At 46.9% G+C, this 15143-nt stretch overlaps 1 protein-coding gene across 2 annotated transcripts in view; it reads left to right on the plus strand.

Annotated features, from left to right (window-relative positions):
* The window catches only part of zgc:171482 (zinc finger protein), a 252768-nt gene that overhangs the window by 231508 nt on the left and 6117 nt on the right, over positions 1 to 15143 (plus strand). Inside the window, exon 7 of one of the 2 annotated variants that reach the window (XR_007957285.1) lies at positions 14794 to 14857. The exons of the other annotated variant lie outside the window; for it this stretch is intronic. The gene's annotated coding sequence lies outside the window, so the exon portion shown is untranslated. The remainder of the gene's footprint in view (positions 1 to 14793; positions 14858 to 15143) is intronic. 2 annotated transcript variants of the gene reach the window in all.

The following is a 15143-nucleotide window of genomic DNA, read 5'->3' on the forward strand; positions in this document are numbered from 1 at the left end:
TCAACATTTGCAGGCAGAAATGTTGACTGCCTGCTTTTCTGCACGGATGCTGCCTGGCCTGCTGAGTTCCTCCAGCATCATCATGTTTTTCATCTAGATTCCAGCATCTACAGTCCTTTGTTTCTCTAATATAACTACAATATAACTTGTCCCTTTCCTTTTTCTGAAGGTTTTCTCTGGCCCTGCCGATTTCTTCCCCCTTCCCCCGCAGACTCTGGGGTACTCAGGTGCTTCTCATCCTTGTACACTGTTCACCGTCCCTCAGAGTTCCAGTCAGGATGTGAGCTGGGTCACTGAGCCCTCTGAGCTGGGTCACCTTGGGGAAGAGGATGGGGCTTGGTACACTCACCTGCTGAGAAATTACAAGGTCTTCTCTGCGTTGGGCTCCAGCCTTGAGCTGAGCCTTTAAATCGCAATGCTGTAGTGGCTGGTAAATGGTAAATGGTTTATTATTGCCACATGTACTGAGATACAGGGAAAAATTTTGATTTGCATGCCATCCAGACCGATCAATTTAAAATTAAGTTCAAACGGAAAAGCAACAGAATACAGAATATAGTGTTACAGTTACAGTTGGAGAGAAGGTGCAGTGCAGGCAGACAGAATCAGAATCAGGTTTATTATCACTGACATATGACATGAAATTTGTTGTTTTACGGCAGCAGTACAGTGCAAGGCATAAAAATCTATAAATTACAAAACAAATAACGCACAAAAAAAGGAATAATGAGGTAGTGTTCATGGGTTCAATAAGATGCAAGGGCCACGACGAGATAGATTGTGAGGTCAAGAGTTCACCTTTATCGAACAAGAGGTCTGTTCAATAGTCTTATAACGGCGGGATAGAAGCTGTCCTTGAGCCTGGTGGTACGTGTTCTCAAGCTTTGAGAAACAACCTGTGAAGACCTGTTTTTTTTACCCCTGGAGGGCTCGTCGACAGGCATACATCGGAGTAACGAGACCCAGATTCCTGGGGAATGTTCCGAAGGTGTGAATCCCAGTGAACGGTGTTGTCCTGTGTATACCTGAGGCAGAAACCACTTTGCCTGTGAAGGACCATTCAAGACCAGATGTGTCCAGGAAGTTGTTAAGAGAAAATCAGTTATCTCCAGAGTGCACTGAGACAGCAGCCACCTCCAGGTCAAATTCCATCTTTCTGGAAATCTTCCTGTGCACCCGAGGAGGTGATGGAGGCAGAGACTCTCGCAACGAGGGGAGAGATTTAATCGGAACCTGAGGGACAACTTCTTCACGCAGAGGGTGGTGTGTGTATGAAACGAGGTGCCAGAGGAAGTGGTTGAGGCAGGTACATTAACAAAACATTTAAAAGACACTTGGACAGGTACATGGCGAGGAAAGATTTAGAGGGATATGGATCAAATTCAGGCAAATGGGACCAGCTTAGATGGGCAGGCATGGTAGTGTAGCGGTTAGTGTAATGCTTTACAGTGTCAGCGACCTGGGTTCAATTCCGGCCACTGTCTGTAAGAAGTTCTCCCCGTGTCTGCGTGGGTTTCCTCCGGGTGCTCCAGTTTCCTCCCACATTCCAAAGACGTACGGGTTAGGAAGTTGTGGGTGTGCTATGTTGGCGCCGAAAGCGTGGCAACACTTGCGGGCTGCCCCAGAACATTCTACGCAAAACATGCATTTCACTGTGTGTTTCGAAGTACATGTGACTAATAAAGATATCTTATCTTGGTTGGCATGGATGAGTTGGGCTGAAGGGTCTGTATCCATGCTGTATGACTCTATGATTCTAACATTTAAGAAACATCTTGACAAGTGTTTGAATCATAAGGCACAGAAGGCTGTGGGACAAATGCGAGTGAGTGGGATTAGTATAGATCAGTACAATGGCCAGCATGGACTTGGTGGGCAGAAGGGCCTGTTTCTGTGTTGTATGGCTCTGTATCTCTCTCTGCCTGCATTCGAACCCACAATCTGTTGAGAAGACACAGTTCCTTAGAATCCGCACAGCTATCAACAAAACAGTGTGGTACAACCCAAGAACGTACCCAGCCGAGCACTTTTAGAGCCAAACGGCCTCAGCAGGAGGGGTCGATTATTTTTGGAGTTACCGCCTTATGACACAGACTGCAGTGAAGCACAATAAAATATCTTCAGCGAGAGCTGAGCCAAGGCAAGATCTTTATGTCAAAATCGGCTGATAATTCAATAACAGATTGTAAAATTTCAAATTAAGCAGGGCTCTGGTGAGATCACACCTGGTGCGTTGTGTGCAGTTTTGGTCTCATTATTTACAGAGGGATGTACTTCTGTTGGAGACAGTTCAGAAAAGGTTCCCTGGATTGAATCCCGGGAGGGAGGGCGTTACCTATGAGGAGAAGCTGAAAAGGATTGGGCTGATACTCACTGGGGTTTGGGATTGGTATTGGTTTATTATTGTCACATGTACCGAGATACAGTGAAAAATCTAGTTTTGCATGCCATCCACACAGATCATTTCAAAAACATGTGTATTGGGGTAGTACAGGGAAAAGCAATAATAGAATGCAGAATATATTGTTACAGTTACAGAGAAAGTGCAGGCAGACAATAAGGTGCAAGGGCCATGACGAGGTAGATTGTGAGGTTAAGAGTTCATCTTTGCCATACAAGAGGTCCATATAATAGTCTTATAACAGCGGAATAGAAGCTATCCTTGAACCTTGTGGTATGTGCTTTCAGGCTTTTGTATCTTCTGCCCGAAGGAAGGGGGGAGAAGAGAGAATGTCCAGGGTGGGAGGGGTCTTTGATTATGTTGGCTGCTTTTTGAAGGCAGCGAGGTGTAGACAGAGTCCATGAAGGAGAGGTTGGTTTCTGTGATGGACTGAGCTGTGTTCATCATTATTAAAACATTTAAAATTGTAAGGAAGAGAGATTAGCAAGGTGAATGCTGGAAGGATGTTTCCCTCGGTGGGGATATCTAGAACCAGGGCTGTAGTTTCTGAATAAGGGTCATCCATTTTAGACAGAGATCAACAGGAATTTCTTCTCTCTAAGGGAGGTGAATCGTAGAGTCACAGTTTATACAGCACGGAAACAGACCCTTCAGCCCAACTCAGTGATGCTGACCAAGATGCCCATATAAGCTAGTTCCACTCGCCTGCGTTTGGCCCATATCCCTCCAAACCTTTCCTATCCACATACCTGTCCAACTGTCTTATAAATGTTGCTATTGTAACTCCCTCAAACACTTCCTCTGGCAGCTCGTTCCATATACACACCACCCCCTGTGTAAAGGAGTTGCCCCTCAGGTTCCTATTACATCTTTCCCCTCTCCCCTTAAACCTCTGCCCTCTAGTTTTTGATTCCCTTTCCCTGGGAAAAAGACTATGCACATTCACCCTTTCTGTGCCCCTCATTGTTTTATACACCTCTGTCAGGTCACCCCTCACTCTCCTACGCTCCAAGGCCTGCCCAACCTCTCTCTGTAACTCAGGCCTCTGTGTCCTGGCAACACCCTTAAAGTTCTCTCCCCCAATGAACCGTGGAGACAGACTCATTAAATCTCAATGCTGAGATAGACAGATTTTTTGATCCACAAGGAAGTCAAGCGTCATGGGGAACAGACAGAAAAGTAATTGGTAATTGGTTTATTATTGGTAATTGATTTATTATTGGTAATTGGTTTATTATTGGTGATTGATTTATTATTGGTAATTGGTTTATTATTGGTAATTGATTTATTATTGGTAATTGGTTTATTATTGGTGATTGATTTATTATTGGTAATTGGTTTATTATTGGTGATTGATTTATTATTGTCACATGTACCGAGATATGGTGAAAAACTTTGTTTTGCATGCCGTCCACACAGATTATTTCAAAAAATAAGTACATCGAGGTAGTACAAGGGAAAAGCCATAACAGAATGCAGAATATAGGGTTACAGTTACATAGAAAGTGCAGTGCAGGCAGACAATAAGGTGCAAGGGCCATGATAAGATACATTGAGAGGTCAAGAATTCATCTTTATTGTACAAAAGGTTCATTCAATAGCCTTACAACAGTGGGATAGAAGCTGTTCTTGAGCCTGATGGTACATGTTTTCAAGCTTTTGTATCTTCTGCCCAACAGAAGGGGGGAGAAGAGAGAATGACCAAGGTGGGGAGGGGTCCTTGATTGTGTCAACTGCTTTCCTGAGGCAGCGGGAAGTGTAGACCGACTCAGTGGAGGGGAGGCTGGTTTGGGTGATGGACTGGGCTGTGTCCACAACTCTCTGCAGTTTCTTGCGGACTTGGGCAGAACAGATGCCGTATCTGTGATGCATCCAGATAGGATGCTTTCCGTAGTGCATCTGTAAAACTAGGTGAGGGTCAACAGGGACATGTCGAATTTTCTGAGGAAGTAGGGCTGAGGCCAAGATCAGACTGGCCATCATCTTAATGAATGGCAGGGCAATCTCAAAGGGCTGAATGGCCTCATGCTTCTACTTCTTATGTCCTCAGGCTCTTATGGCAGGACTCAACAGGAGGAGGGAGCAGGACTGTCCCGCCTGGGCTGTATTAGACCCAGCTAGCTGAGTGGGAGTAAGGGTGGCATTCCAGACTGAAGTTCCGTCAACTTGAAGGAAAAGAGGATTTATAGTTAAGGTCATGCAGCACAGAAACAGGCCCTTTAGCCCAACAGGTCCATGCCGAGCAAGATTCCCATCTAAGCCAGTCCCACTTACCCGTGTGTGGGTCATATGCCTCTAAACCTTTTCTATCCATGTACCTGTCCAAATACCTTTTAAATGTACCTGCCTCAACCACTTCCTCTGGCTGCTCTTTTCATATATGGGTGAAAAAGTTGCCCCTCAGGTTCCTATTAAATCTCTCCCCTCTCGCCTTAAACCTGCACCCTCTAGTTCTTGATTCCCCAGCCCTGGGAAACAGACTGTGCACATTCACCCTATCTATGCCCCTCATGATTTTATACACCTCTCTAACATTGCCCCTCATTTAGCAGGTGCTGTTGGCGATTGTTGGATGCCCTGCAGCCTTCTCTTGTAAAATGAAGCGCTTTTGATGTGCAGTCATTGTAATAACATGGGATTGGAAGAAGGCAATCTGTGCACAGCAGGATCCCAAAATCAGAAGCAAGACGATGATTAGAGTGCCTTTTATTTGGTGGTGTTTGCTGAGGCAAATCCAGTGGCTATACTGACGAGAAGCTCCGGCTGTGGGATTTATTATGACTGCCCAACGATACAGACAGTTTCATATTCTAACCTGAAAGATGTTGTCTCTGGCAGTGCAGCACTCCCTCGGTACCACACCAGCTCTCTCAGCTGGGGTATGGAACCAGCCTAGAACCTAAGAGACTAACTGAGCTGCCCCCAGAGGCTGTGACCTCTGATCTCCCTCCCAAAGAAAAGTTACCAGAAAAAGAAAGGGTAACACTTGAGAACGTAAGAAATAGTAGCAGTAGGCCATTCAGCCCTCAAAGAAATAACTTCAACCTCTTCTACCTCAACGGCAGGCGAGGGGGACCTGAGGAGCAACTTTGTCATGTTTTGGTATTGGTGTTGGTTTATTATTGTCACGTGTAGCGAGGTACAGTGAAAAACTTGTCTTGCATACCGTTCGTAGAGATCAATTCATTATACAGTGGATTGAGTTAGTACAGAGTGCATTAAGGTAGTACAGGTAAAAACAATAACAGAGTACAGAGTAAAGTGTCACAGCTACAGGGAAGTGCATTGCAGGTAGACAATAAGGTGCAAGGTCAAACAAGGTAAATTGTGAGGTCAAGAGTCCATCTCATCATAAAAAGGAACCGTTCAATAGTCTTATCACAGTAGGATAGCTGGTGGGTATATGGAACGAGCTGCCGGGGGAAGTGGGTGAGGCAGGTACAGTAACAACATTTAAAGGACACATGGACAGGTACATGGACAGGAAAGGCTTGGAGGGATATGGGCCAAACATAGGAAAATGGGACTCTCTTAGATGGGCAACAAGCAATCTGTTGGCTGAACTCAGCAGATCAAGCAGTATCTGTCCCGATTGTCGACAATTCCTTTCCACCCCACAGATGCTGCTCGATCTGTGGAGTTCTTCCAGCAGATTGTCTGTTGCTCCAGATTCCAGCGTCTGCAGTCTCTTGAGTCTCTTAGATGGGGCATGCTGGTCAGCATGGAGCAGATGGGCCAAAGGTCCTGTGTCCGAGCTGTGCGAGTAGGGCAGGCACGGTAGTGTAGTGGTTAGCGTAACGCTTTACAGAGCCAGCGACCCAGGTTCAATTCCCGCCGCTGTCTGTAAGGAGATTGTATGTTCTCCCCGTGTCTGCGTGAGTTTCCTCCGGGTGCTCCGGTTTCCTCCCACATTCCAAAGAGGTACGGGTTAGGAAGCTGTGGGCATGCTATGTTGGCGCCGGAAGCGTGGCGACACTTGCGGGCTGCCCCCAGAACACTCGACACAAAAGATGCATTTCACTGTGTGTTTCGATGTACATGCGACTAATAAAGAGATCTTATCTAAAGAAATCTAAAGGCCTGTTTCTAGGCGTTCAATGTGATGCACCAGGGCTGTGTCTGTTTGCAGTTGTTGGGTGTCCCACTGATTATCTTTGCCCCCCTCCTTGATTGGTTGTGGTGTTATTTCCACAGCGATGAGGCAAAAGAGGGCAGAGCGGCGGACCCCGCGGGGAGAGCCCTGACCCGGGCCGAAGACGGAGGGGAGCCCTCGCGGCTCGCCGGGAGCGACGGGCAGCCGGCCCGAGACAGGAGAGGCTGGAGGGGAGCGGTGCCGGGCTGCGGATCCCACGGTGGGTCCGCAGCTGCAGGGGACGCAGGGTCCCAGGGGCCAAAGACCACCGGGAAGGTCGGCTTCGAGGGGGCCTTGAGCGGCGAGGCCAGGCTGGGGAGAGAGAAGAGAAGCTGGGGGGCTGCAATGCAAGGCTGGGGAGAGGCCCAGGGAGGTTGGCCAGGCCATGGAGAGGTAAGAGCCCGCAGTTACTAAATAGACCTGGCGGCAGAGTGGTGCAGCAGTTAGTGCTGCTGGTCACACCTCCAATGACCTGGGTTCAATCCTCACTTCTGGTCAAAGTCAAAGTCAAGTTTATTGTCACCTGCACAAGTCCATGTGTGCACAGGTGCAATGAAAAACTTACTTGCAGCAGCATCACAGGCACAGAGCATCAGATAAGCAGCGTTCACAAGAAAAACATAAATTATACAAAATTCCACAAGAAAGAACACAACTAGAACAAAAACAAAGTCCATTTTAGTGCAAAGTTGGTCATACTGTTGCTAAACTGTAGTGATTAGGGTTGTGCTGGTTGGTTCAAGAACCAAATGGTTGAAGGGAAGTAGCTGTTCCTGAACCTGGTGGTGTGGGGACTTCAGGCTTCTGTACCTCCTGCCCGATGGTAGCCATGAGAAGACGGCACGGCCCGGATGGTGGGGATCTTTGATCATGAATGTTGCCTTCCTGAGGCAGCGCCTCCTGTAGATACCGCCAATGGTGGGGAGGGATGTGCCCGTGATGTGTTGGGCAGAGTCCACTACACTTTGCAGCTTTCAACATTCGAATTACCGTACCAGACCGTGATGCAACCAGTCAGGATACTTTCAACAGTAGATCTGTAGGAGTTTGTTAGAATGTTCGGTGACAAGCCGAACCTCCTTAACCTCCTAAGAAAGTAAAGCTGCTGGCGTGCCTTCCTTGGATTGCATCACGGAAACGGGCCTTTCGAACCCCCGAATCTGTGCTGACCATCAAACACCCATTTACACTGTTACCACTTACACCCATTTTATTCTCCCCACATTCACGTCAACTCCCCCCCAGATACTACCCCTCACCCACACACTGGGGGCAATTTACAGCGGACAATGAACCCACTGACCCGCACGTCCTTGGGATGTGGGTGGAAACCGGAGCACCCGGGGGAAACCCACAGGGCCACAGGGAAAACGTTCAAACTCCACACAGACAGAGCACCGGAAGTCAGGATCGAACCCAGGTCTCTGGAGCTGAGAGGCAGCAGCTCCACCTGCTGCACCACTGTGCCAGTCTTTTGTCTTCTGAAATACTTGCCATACCTGTTTACTTTCTCGTGAACCAGTGCTCCCTCTGCACAACGACATTGACTAACTTCTCCCAACAAGAGCAAGGTAATCGCTGCAGACAATTGCATTGAGGATTGTCACACGCAAATAACGTGCATAAAACGAGAGACACGTGACTGCGGATGCTGGAATCTAGAGCAACAAACAATCTGCTGAGTTCAGCAGGTGGAGCGGCACTTGTGGGAGGAAAGGAGTTGTTGACATTTCCTGCATCAGTGCGTAAAATCGACCTCGGTCACTAGCAGCCTCGATTGACAGGAGAATTACCCAATCATCCCCCACTTTATCTAGGCACAGTGTCAATGTGATTATGCATCGTATGTTGGTACTCTTATGGACTTGGGTATGAAGGAGATAACTCCAAAGTTTGCAGATAACATGGACCTCAGTAAACAGTAGGAGATTACACAGCTTCAGGAGAGCAGAAAATTGGAGACACAGGAGACAGCAGATGCTGCAATGTAGAGCAAAAAACGAGCTGCTGCAGGAACTCAGTGGGTCAGACAGCATCTATAGAGGAAAGTGGACAGTCGACACACACACTCCTCCCACTGGGTCCCCCCCCCTACTGTTCCCACCTGCCCTCCCCACTTCTCTCTCTTGGTTCCAAACGCCACCTTCCTCTCCTATCAGATTCCATCATCTGTAACCCTCTGTTGCCTTCACCTATCACCTCCCAGTCGCTCTCTCCCCTCTATCTTCCAGTCCAAATGAAGGGTCTCGACCTGAAACGTCGACTGTCCATTTCCCTCCACAGAGGCTGCCCGACCCGCTGAGCTCCTCCAGCAGATTGTTCTTTGCGTCAGGAAAGAGATGGATGTGCTGACACGTGGCAGATAAAGTTTAACACAGGTGGGTTTGATGGGCTGCACTTGAGCAGAACAATGAGGAGCTAGGTCAAGCAAATTGTGCCATTTGAACGTGAATGCTGGGTCAGGGGAAGCAGAGAGTTTTTACCTCCAGGTACTTCAACAGTTATGGCATTCAGTGTAGGAGTTGAGACATTACATTGCAGTCTGCAGTTGTACAAGACATTGGTGAGACCGCACTTGGAGTACTGTGTTCAGTTTTGGTCGCCCTGTTATAGGAAAGACATCATTAAACTGGAAAGAGCGCAGAGAAGATTTACAAGGATGCTGCCAGGACTCGAGGGAACCAAGTTATACGGAGAGGTTGGCCAGGCTGGGGCTTTATTCCTTGGAGTGTAGGAGAATAAGGGGTGACACTATAGAGGTGTATAAAATCATGAGGGGCATAGAAAGGGTGAACACACATAGTCTTTTTCTGGGGGAAGGGGAACTAAAAACTAGAGGGCATAGGTTTAAGGTGAGAGGGGAAAGATTTAAAAGGGACCGGAGGGCAACTTCTTCACACAGAGGGTGGTCAGTATATGGAACGAGCTGCCAGAGGCAGGTAGAATAACAATGTTTAAAGGACATTTGGATCAGTACATGGACAGGAAAGGTTATGGGCCAAATGCGGGCAAATGGGACTAGCTTGGTGGGCACCAGGGTCAGCATCGATGAGTCGGGCCGAAGGCCTGCTTCTGCTGTGTGACTCTCTGACTCTGTGACTTGAACACAGCAGTATTAGACAAAGTCGTTATGGAAACATCTCCTTGGTTTTATTGGTGGAGGGATATTGGTGGAGGGAAGAGAGAGCAAATCTTTATAAACCAGTGGTTAACAGCTGGATATACCTAGTTGAAAAAAAACAAACAGCTGGTGGCAAAGTGTAACATTTACACAAACCCTGTTGAGAATGATTGCAGTAAATTTTTGAACTCGAGCAATGTCAAAGAAAATCCTGCAAAGCCTTTACATGGTCACAGAGCAGAGCCACAGCATTTACCAGGTAAATGCCAGCAAGTTTGGGACCTCCACACATGTATGTTCAAACGCGGGAGCCCCCAGTTTCTGCTCGTGGACTGCAGTGAAGCCACTGAGGGAAGACCGTGGTACCACACTGCCCTACCACCTTACAACTCTGCCCCAGGTTGACAGAGGTTGTCCTCATTTTGCTCACCATAGCCTCTCTCAAATTGCTGACCTCTGCCCAAATGAGTCAAGAATTAACAGGTGAAGACCCTCAAAAATCAGACCTCACGCACCTCCACCCCTAATCAGGGGGTTCAGGAGGCTAAAAAAATTTGGCATGTCTCTGTTGACCCAGACCAACTTTTATCGATGCACCATAGAAGCAGAAAACCTACAGCACAATTCAGGCCCTTCGGCCCACAAAGCTGTGCTGAACATGTCCTTACCTTAGAAATTACTAGGCTTACCCATAGCCCTCTATTTTTCTAAGCTCCATGTACCTATCCAACAGTCTCTTAAAAGACCCTATCATATCCACCTCCACCACCGTTACCGGCAGCCCATTCCAAGCCCTCACCAGTCTGAGTAAAATCTTACCCCTGACATCTCCTCTGTATCTACTCCCCAGCACCTTAAACCTGTGTCCTCTTGTGGCAACCATTTCAGCCCTGGGAAAAAGCGTCTGACTATCTACCCGATCAATGCCTCTCATCATCTTATACACCTCTATTAGGTCACCTCTCATCCTCCGTCGCTCCAAGGAGAAAAGGCCGAGTTCACTCAACCTGTTTTCATAATGCTCCCCAATCCAGGCAACATCCTTGTAAAGCATAGAAAGCATCCTATCCGGATGTGTCACGGTTTGGTACACCAACTGCTCTGCCCGAGACTGCAAGAAACTGCAGAGAGTTGTGGACACAGCCCAGCGCATCACACAAACCAGCATCCCCTCCATGGACTCTGTCTACACTTCTCGCTGCTTCGGTAAAGCAGCCAGTATTATCAAAGACCCCACCCACCCCGGACATTCTCTCTTCTCCCCCCTCCCATCGGGCAGAAGATACAAAAGCCTGAAAACACGTACCACCAGGCTCAAGGACAGCTTCTATCCCGCTGTTATAAAACCATTGAAAAGTGTTGTAAGACTGTTATAAGACATTTGACCTTGTACAATAAGATGGACTCTTGACCGCACAATCTGTCTTGTTATGGCTTTGCACCTTATTGTCTGCCTGCACTGCACTTTCTCTGTAACTGTAACATATTATTCTGCATTCTGTTATTGTTTTCCCTTGTACTACCTCAATGCACTGTGTCGTGAAATGATCTGTAGGGGATGGCAGGTAAAACAAAGATTTTCACTGCACCTCGGTACATGTGACAATAATAAACCAATTTACCAATTTACCAGTCAACAGCTCTGCTGCCTCAGCCGTCATTTCCCTGAGGTTTCATCTACTCCTAAATCCTACTGACGTGATCAGGGAAGCATGGTGTCGAAAGCTTTAAGCAGGAAATCAATCAGAAGTGGCAGAGTTTGGAGGGAGTGGTGTTTCATTTAATACTTAACATTTCATACTGATTGGCTTATTATCGTCACGTGTACTGAGAAACAGTGAAAAGTCTTTGTTTGCGTGCCATCCGGACAGATCATTCCGTATGTAAGTACATTAGGGTTTATTAACAACATTTAAAAGACACTTGGACAGGTACACGGAAAGGAAATGTTTAAGGGCCAAACGTGGGCAAATGGGACTGGCTTAGATGGGAATCTTGGTCGGCATGGACTTGTTGGGCCAAAGGGTCTGTTTCCGTGCTGTGTGACTCTATGGCTCTCATGCAAAAGGAAAACAATCACAGAACGCAGAATAAAGTGTTACAGTTACAGAGAAAGTGCAGTGCAGGCAGACAATAAGGTGCAAGGACCACGATGAGGTAAACCAAGAGATCAAGAGTTCATCATTATCATACAAGAGGTCCATTCAAGGGTCTTATAACAGCAGGATAGAAGCTGTTCTTGAGCCTGGTGGTATGTGTTCTCAGGATTTTGTATCTTCTGTCTGACAGGTGGGGGGAGAAGAGAGAATAAGATAAGATCTCTTTATTAGTCACATGTACATTGAAACACACAGTGAAATGCACCTTTTGCGTAGAGTGTTCTGGGGGCAGCCCACAAGTGTTGCCACACTTCCGGCGCCAACATAGCACTCCCACAACCTCCTAACTGTACATCTTTGGAATGTGGGAAGAAACCGGAGCACCCGGAGGAAACCCACACAGTCATGGGGAGAACGTACAAACTCCTTACAGACAGCGGCCGGAATTGAAACCGGGTCACTGGCGCTGTAATAGCGTTGCGCTAACCGTACCTGACCAGGGTGGGCATAAAGAGTTTGAAGGCTTTGTGCATAAAGTCCATATTTTGGTCTGATGCAAGGTATTGACCCAAAATATGGACCATTCCTTTGCCTCCACAGATGCTGCCTGATCCTTTGAGTTCCTTCAGCAGTTTGTTTCTTGCTCCAGATTCCAGCATCTGCAGTCTCTTGTGTCGCTGTTGTTCATTATGACTTTCACATGGGAATGAACGCCTCAAATCAACATTTCCTCATGATTCCAAGCCAGGATTTGCAGCTAAAGCAGAGGGAAATTAAAATGTGGGTCAAGGAAACAGAGAACTTGCAGACTGCAAATAAATTTTAATATTGACAAATGAGGTTGAGGCACTTCGGTTTTAATAGAGCCACTGGCTCACCGCTCCAGTGACCCGGGTTCGATCCCGATTTCTATGCGGAGTTTGAACATTCTCCGTGACCGTGTGGGTTTCCCCCGGTTGCTCCGGCTTCCATCTGCATCCCAAGGACATGCAGGTTGGTAGGTTTATTGGCCGCTGTAAGTTGCCCCTCGTGTGTGGGCGGGCGGTAGGATCCCTAGGGGAAGTTCATGGGAATGTTGGGAGAATAGTTACAGGGAAATTAGTGTGGAATGGATTTCTGAGAGCTGGCATAGACTCAATGGGCTGAATGGCCTCCTATGTCATAAGGAAATATGGGACCTGTGAGACAATCTGACTGCATGCAGTTGTGGTCTCCGTTCTATAAATTAAACAGGGAAGCTGTGGAGGAAATTTGGAAAAGATTTACATGGACACTTGCGGAACTAAGAGATCACAAGTCTTGGGAAAGAACAAACAGGCCATTTTTCTTTGAAAATAAGATTAGAGGAGACCAGTCCAAAGTCTTTAGAATGATAGTGTTGGATTTGGGAATCTGTTTCCACTTACCCAGAGCCATGAATACAAAAGGGTCCCTAATAAGAAGCAGAAGCAGTTGTGGACTCCCTTTGGCCCTGAAGCTCACTCTGTCACTCAGCAAAGGCAGAGCCAATCTTTGGCCTCAGCACCACCCTCCCACACAAGCTCCATATCCCTCATTTCAGTATCCAATAATCTATCGATCTCTGCCTTGAACATACTCAGTGACAGATCTTCTACTGCTTCGTGGGTGAAGAATTCAAAGGATTCACCAGCATCTGGGTGAAGAAATTTCTTCTCTCAGTCCTACATGGCTGACTGAGGCTGTAACCACTGGTTCTAGACACCCCAGTCAAAGGAAACATCACATCTGGCAGGCACGGTAATGTAGCGGTTAGCATAACGCTTTACAGCGCCAGCGACCCGGGTTCAATTCCGGCCGCTGTCTGTAAGGAGTTTGTACGTTCTCCCCGTGTCTGCGTGGGTTTCCTCCGGGTGCTCCAGTTTCCTCCCACATTCCAAAGACGTACGGGTTAGGAAGTTGTGGGCGTGCTATGTTGGCGCCGGAAGCGTGGCGACACTTGCAGGCTGCCCCCAGAACATTCTAAACAAAAAGATGCATTTCACTGTGTATTTCAATGTACATGTGACTAATAAAGAAATCTTGCCTTGTCTTCCGTAGAACCATAGAACACTACAGCACAGGCCATTCAGCCCTTCTAATCTGTGCCGAAACTTTATTCCGCTAGTCCCATTGACCTGCACCCAGTCCATAACCCTCCAGACCTCTCCCGTCCATGTATCTGTCCAATTTATTCTTAAAACTTACAAGTGAGCCCGCATTTGCCACATCAGATGGCAGTCCGTTCCACACTCCCACCACTCTCTGAGTGAAGAAGTTCTCCCTAATGTTCCCCCTAAACCTTTCCCCTTTCACCCTAAAGCCATGTCCTCTCGTACTTATCTCTCCTAATCTAGGTGGAAAGAGCCTTCATTGAGCAAAAATCCTTTTTGCCCAGATTCCAGCATCTGCAATCTATTGTGTCTACATCTGCATTGACCTCGTCAAACCCCATAAAAATTCTATATTTCAACGGATCACCTCTCATTCTTCTAAATTCTAAAGTACCGACCTGGTCTATCCCACATAATTTTATTCCATCCAACAGGGAATATGTCTTCGCTGAGGAATGTTAGACTCTGGAGGTCACTGCCACAGAATATGGTTGAGTTGAATGATTTCAACAGTAAACCATAGGTATATATTTTTAAAGCAGCTTTTATGACTCTTTACAGCCAAGTAACTCCTGAAGTAATGATAAGATAAGATTTCTTTATTGGTCAATGTACATCAAAACACACAGTGAAGTACATCTTTTGCGTAGAGTGTTCTGGGGGCAGCCTGCAAATGCTACGCAAGGTATCAACAAGACCCCCAAAATAGCAGTGTGATAATGACCTGATAATCTGATATTGGTTCGGGATAAATATTGGCTGGGACACAGGGAAGAACAGATTTTGCTCCATTAACTTTACCAATATCGGGTCCTCTATCCCAACATGTTGTGGATGTAGATGGACCAGGCAACCTTTAAGCTAATATAGCTGCTGTTTTCAAAAACAACAAAGTTTATTTGATCACAAAAAGAACAATTTTTCTTTAGCTCTCCCTGATGTCAACATGCCCGACATTTGAAGTCAACAATCACATGGACCCCGAAAGTCTGAGTGAGTATAAAATTAAACCCTGACCTGAAACTGGCCAGATTGCGACCAGTCCAAACCAACCAAAGCCTAAGGTCATAATCTTCTTACATCTGACCTGACCACCACTGTAACTATTGCAGATCTCAAACACTAGGGATCTGTGTGAGGGTGAAACACAAGCCTTGGAGTCGTAGAGAGAGACAGCACAGAAACCAGCCCTTCAGCCCACAGAGTCCATGCCAACCATCAACCACCCATTTACACAATTCTTGCCCTAACCCATTTTATTCTCCCCACATTCTCATCA

The sequence above is a fragment of the Pristis pectinata genome, chromosome 12, assembly GCF_009764475.1.
Source record: "Pristis pectinata isolate sPriPec2 chromosome 12, sPriPec2.1.pri, whole genome shotgun sequence".
NCBI lineage: Eukaryota > Metazoa > Chordata > Chondrichthyes > Rhinopristiformes > Pristidae > Pristis > Pristis pectinata.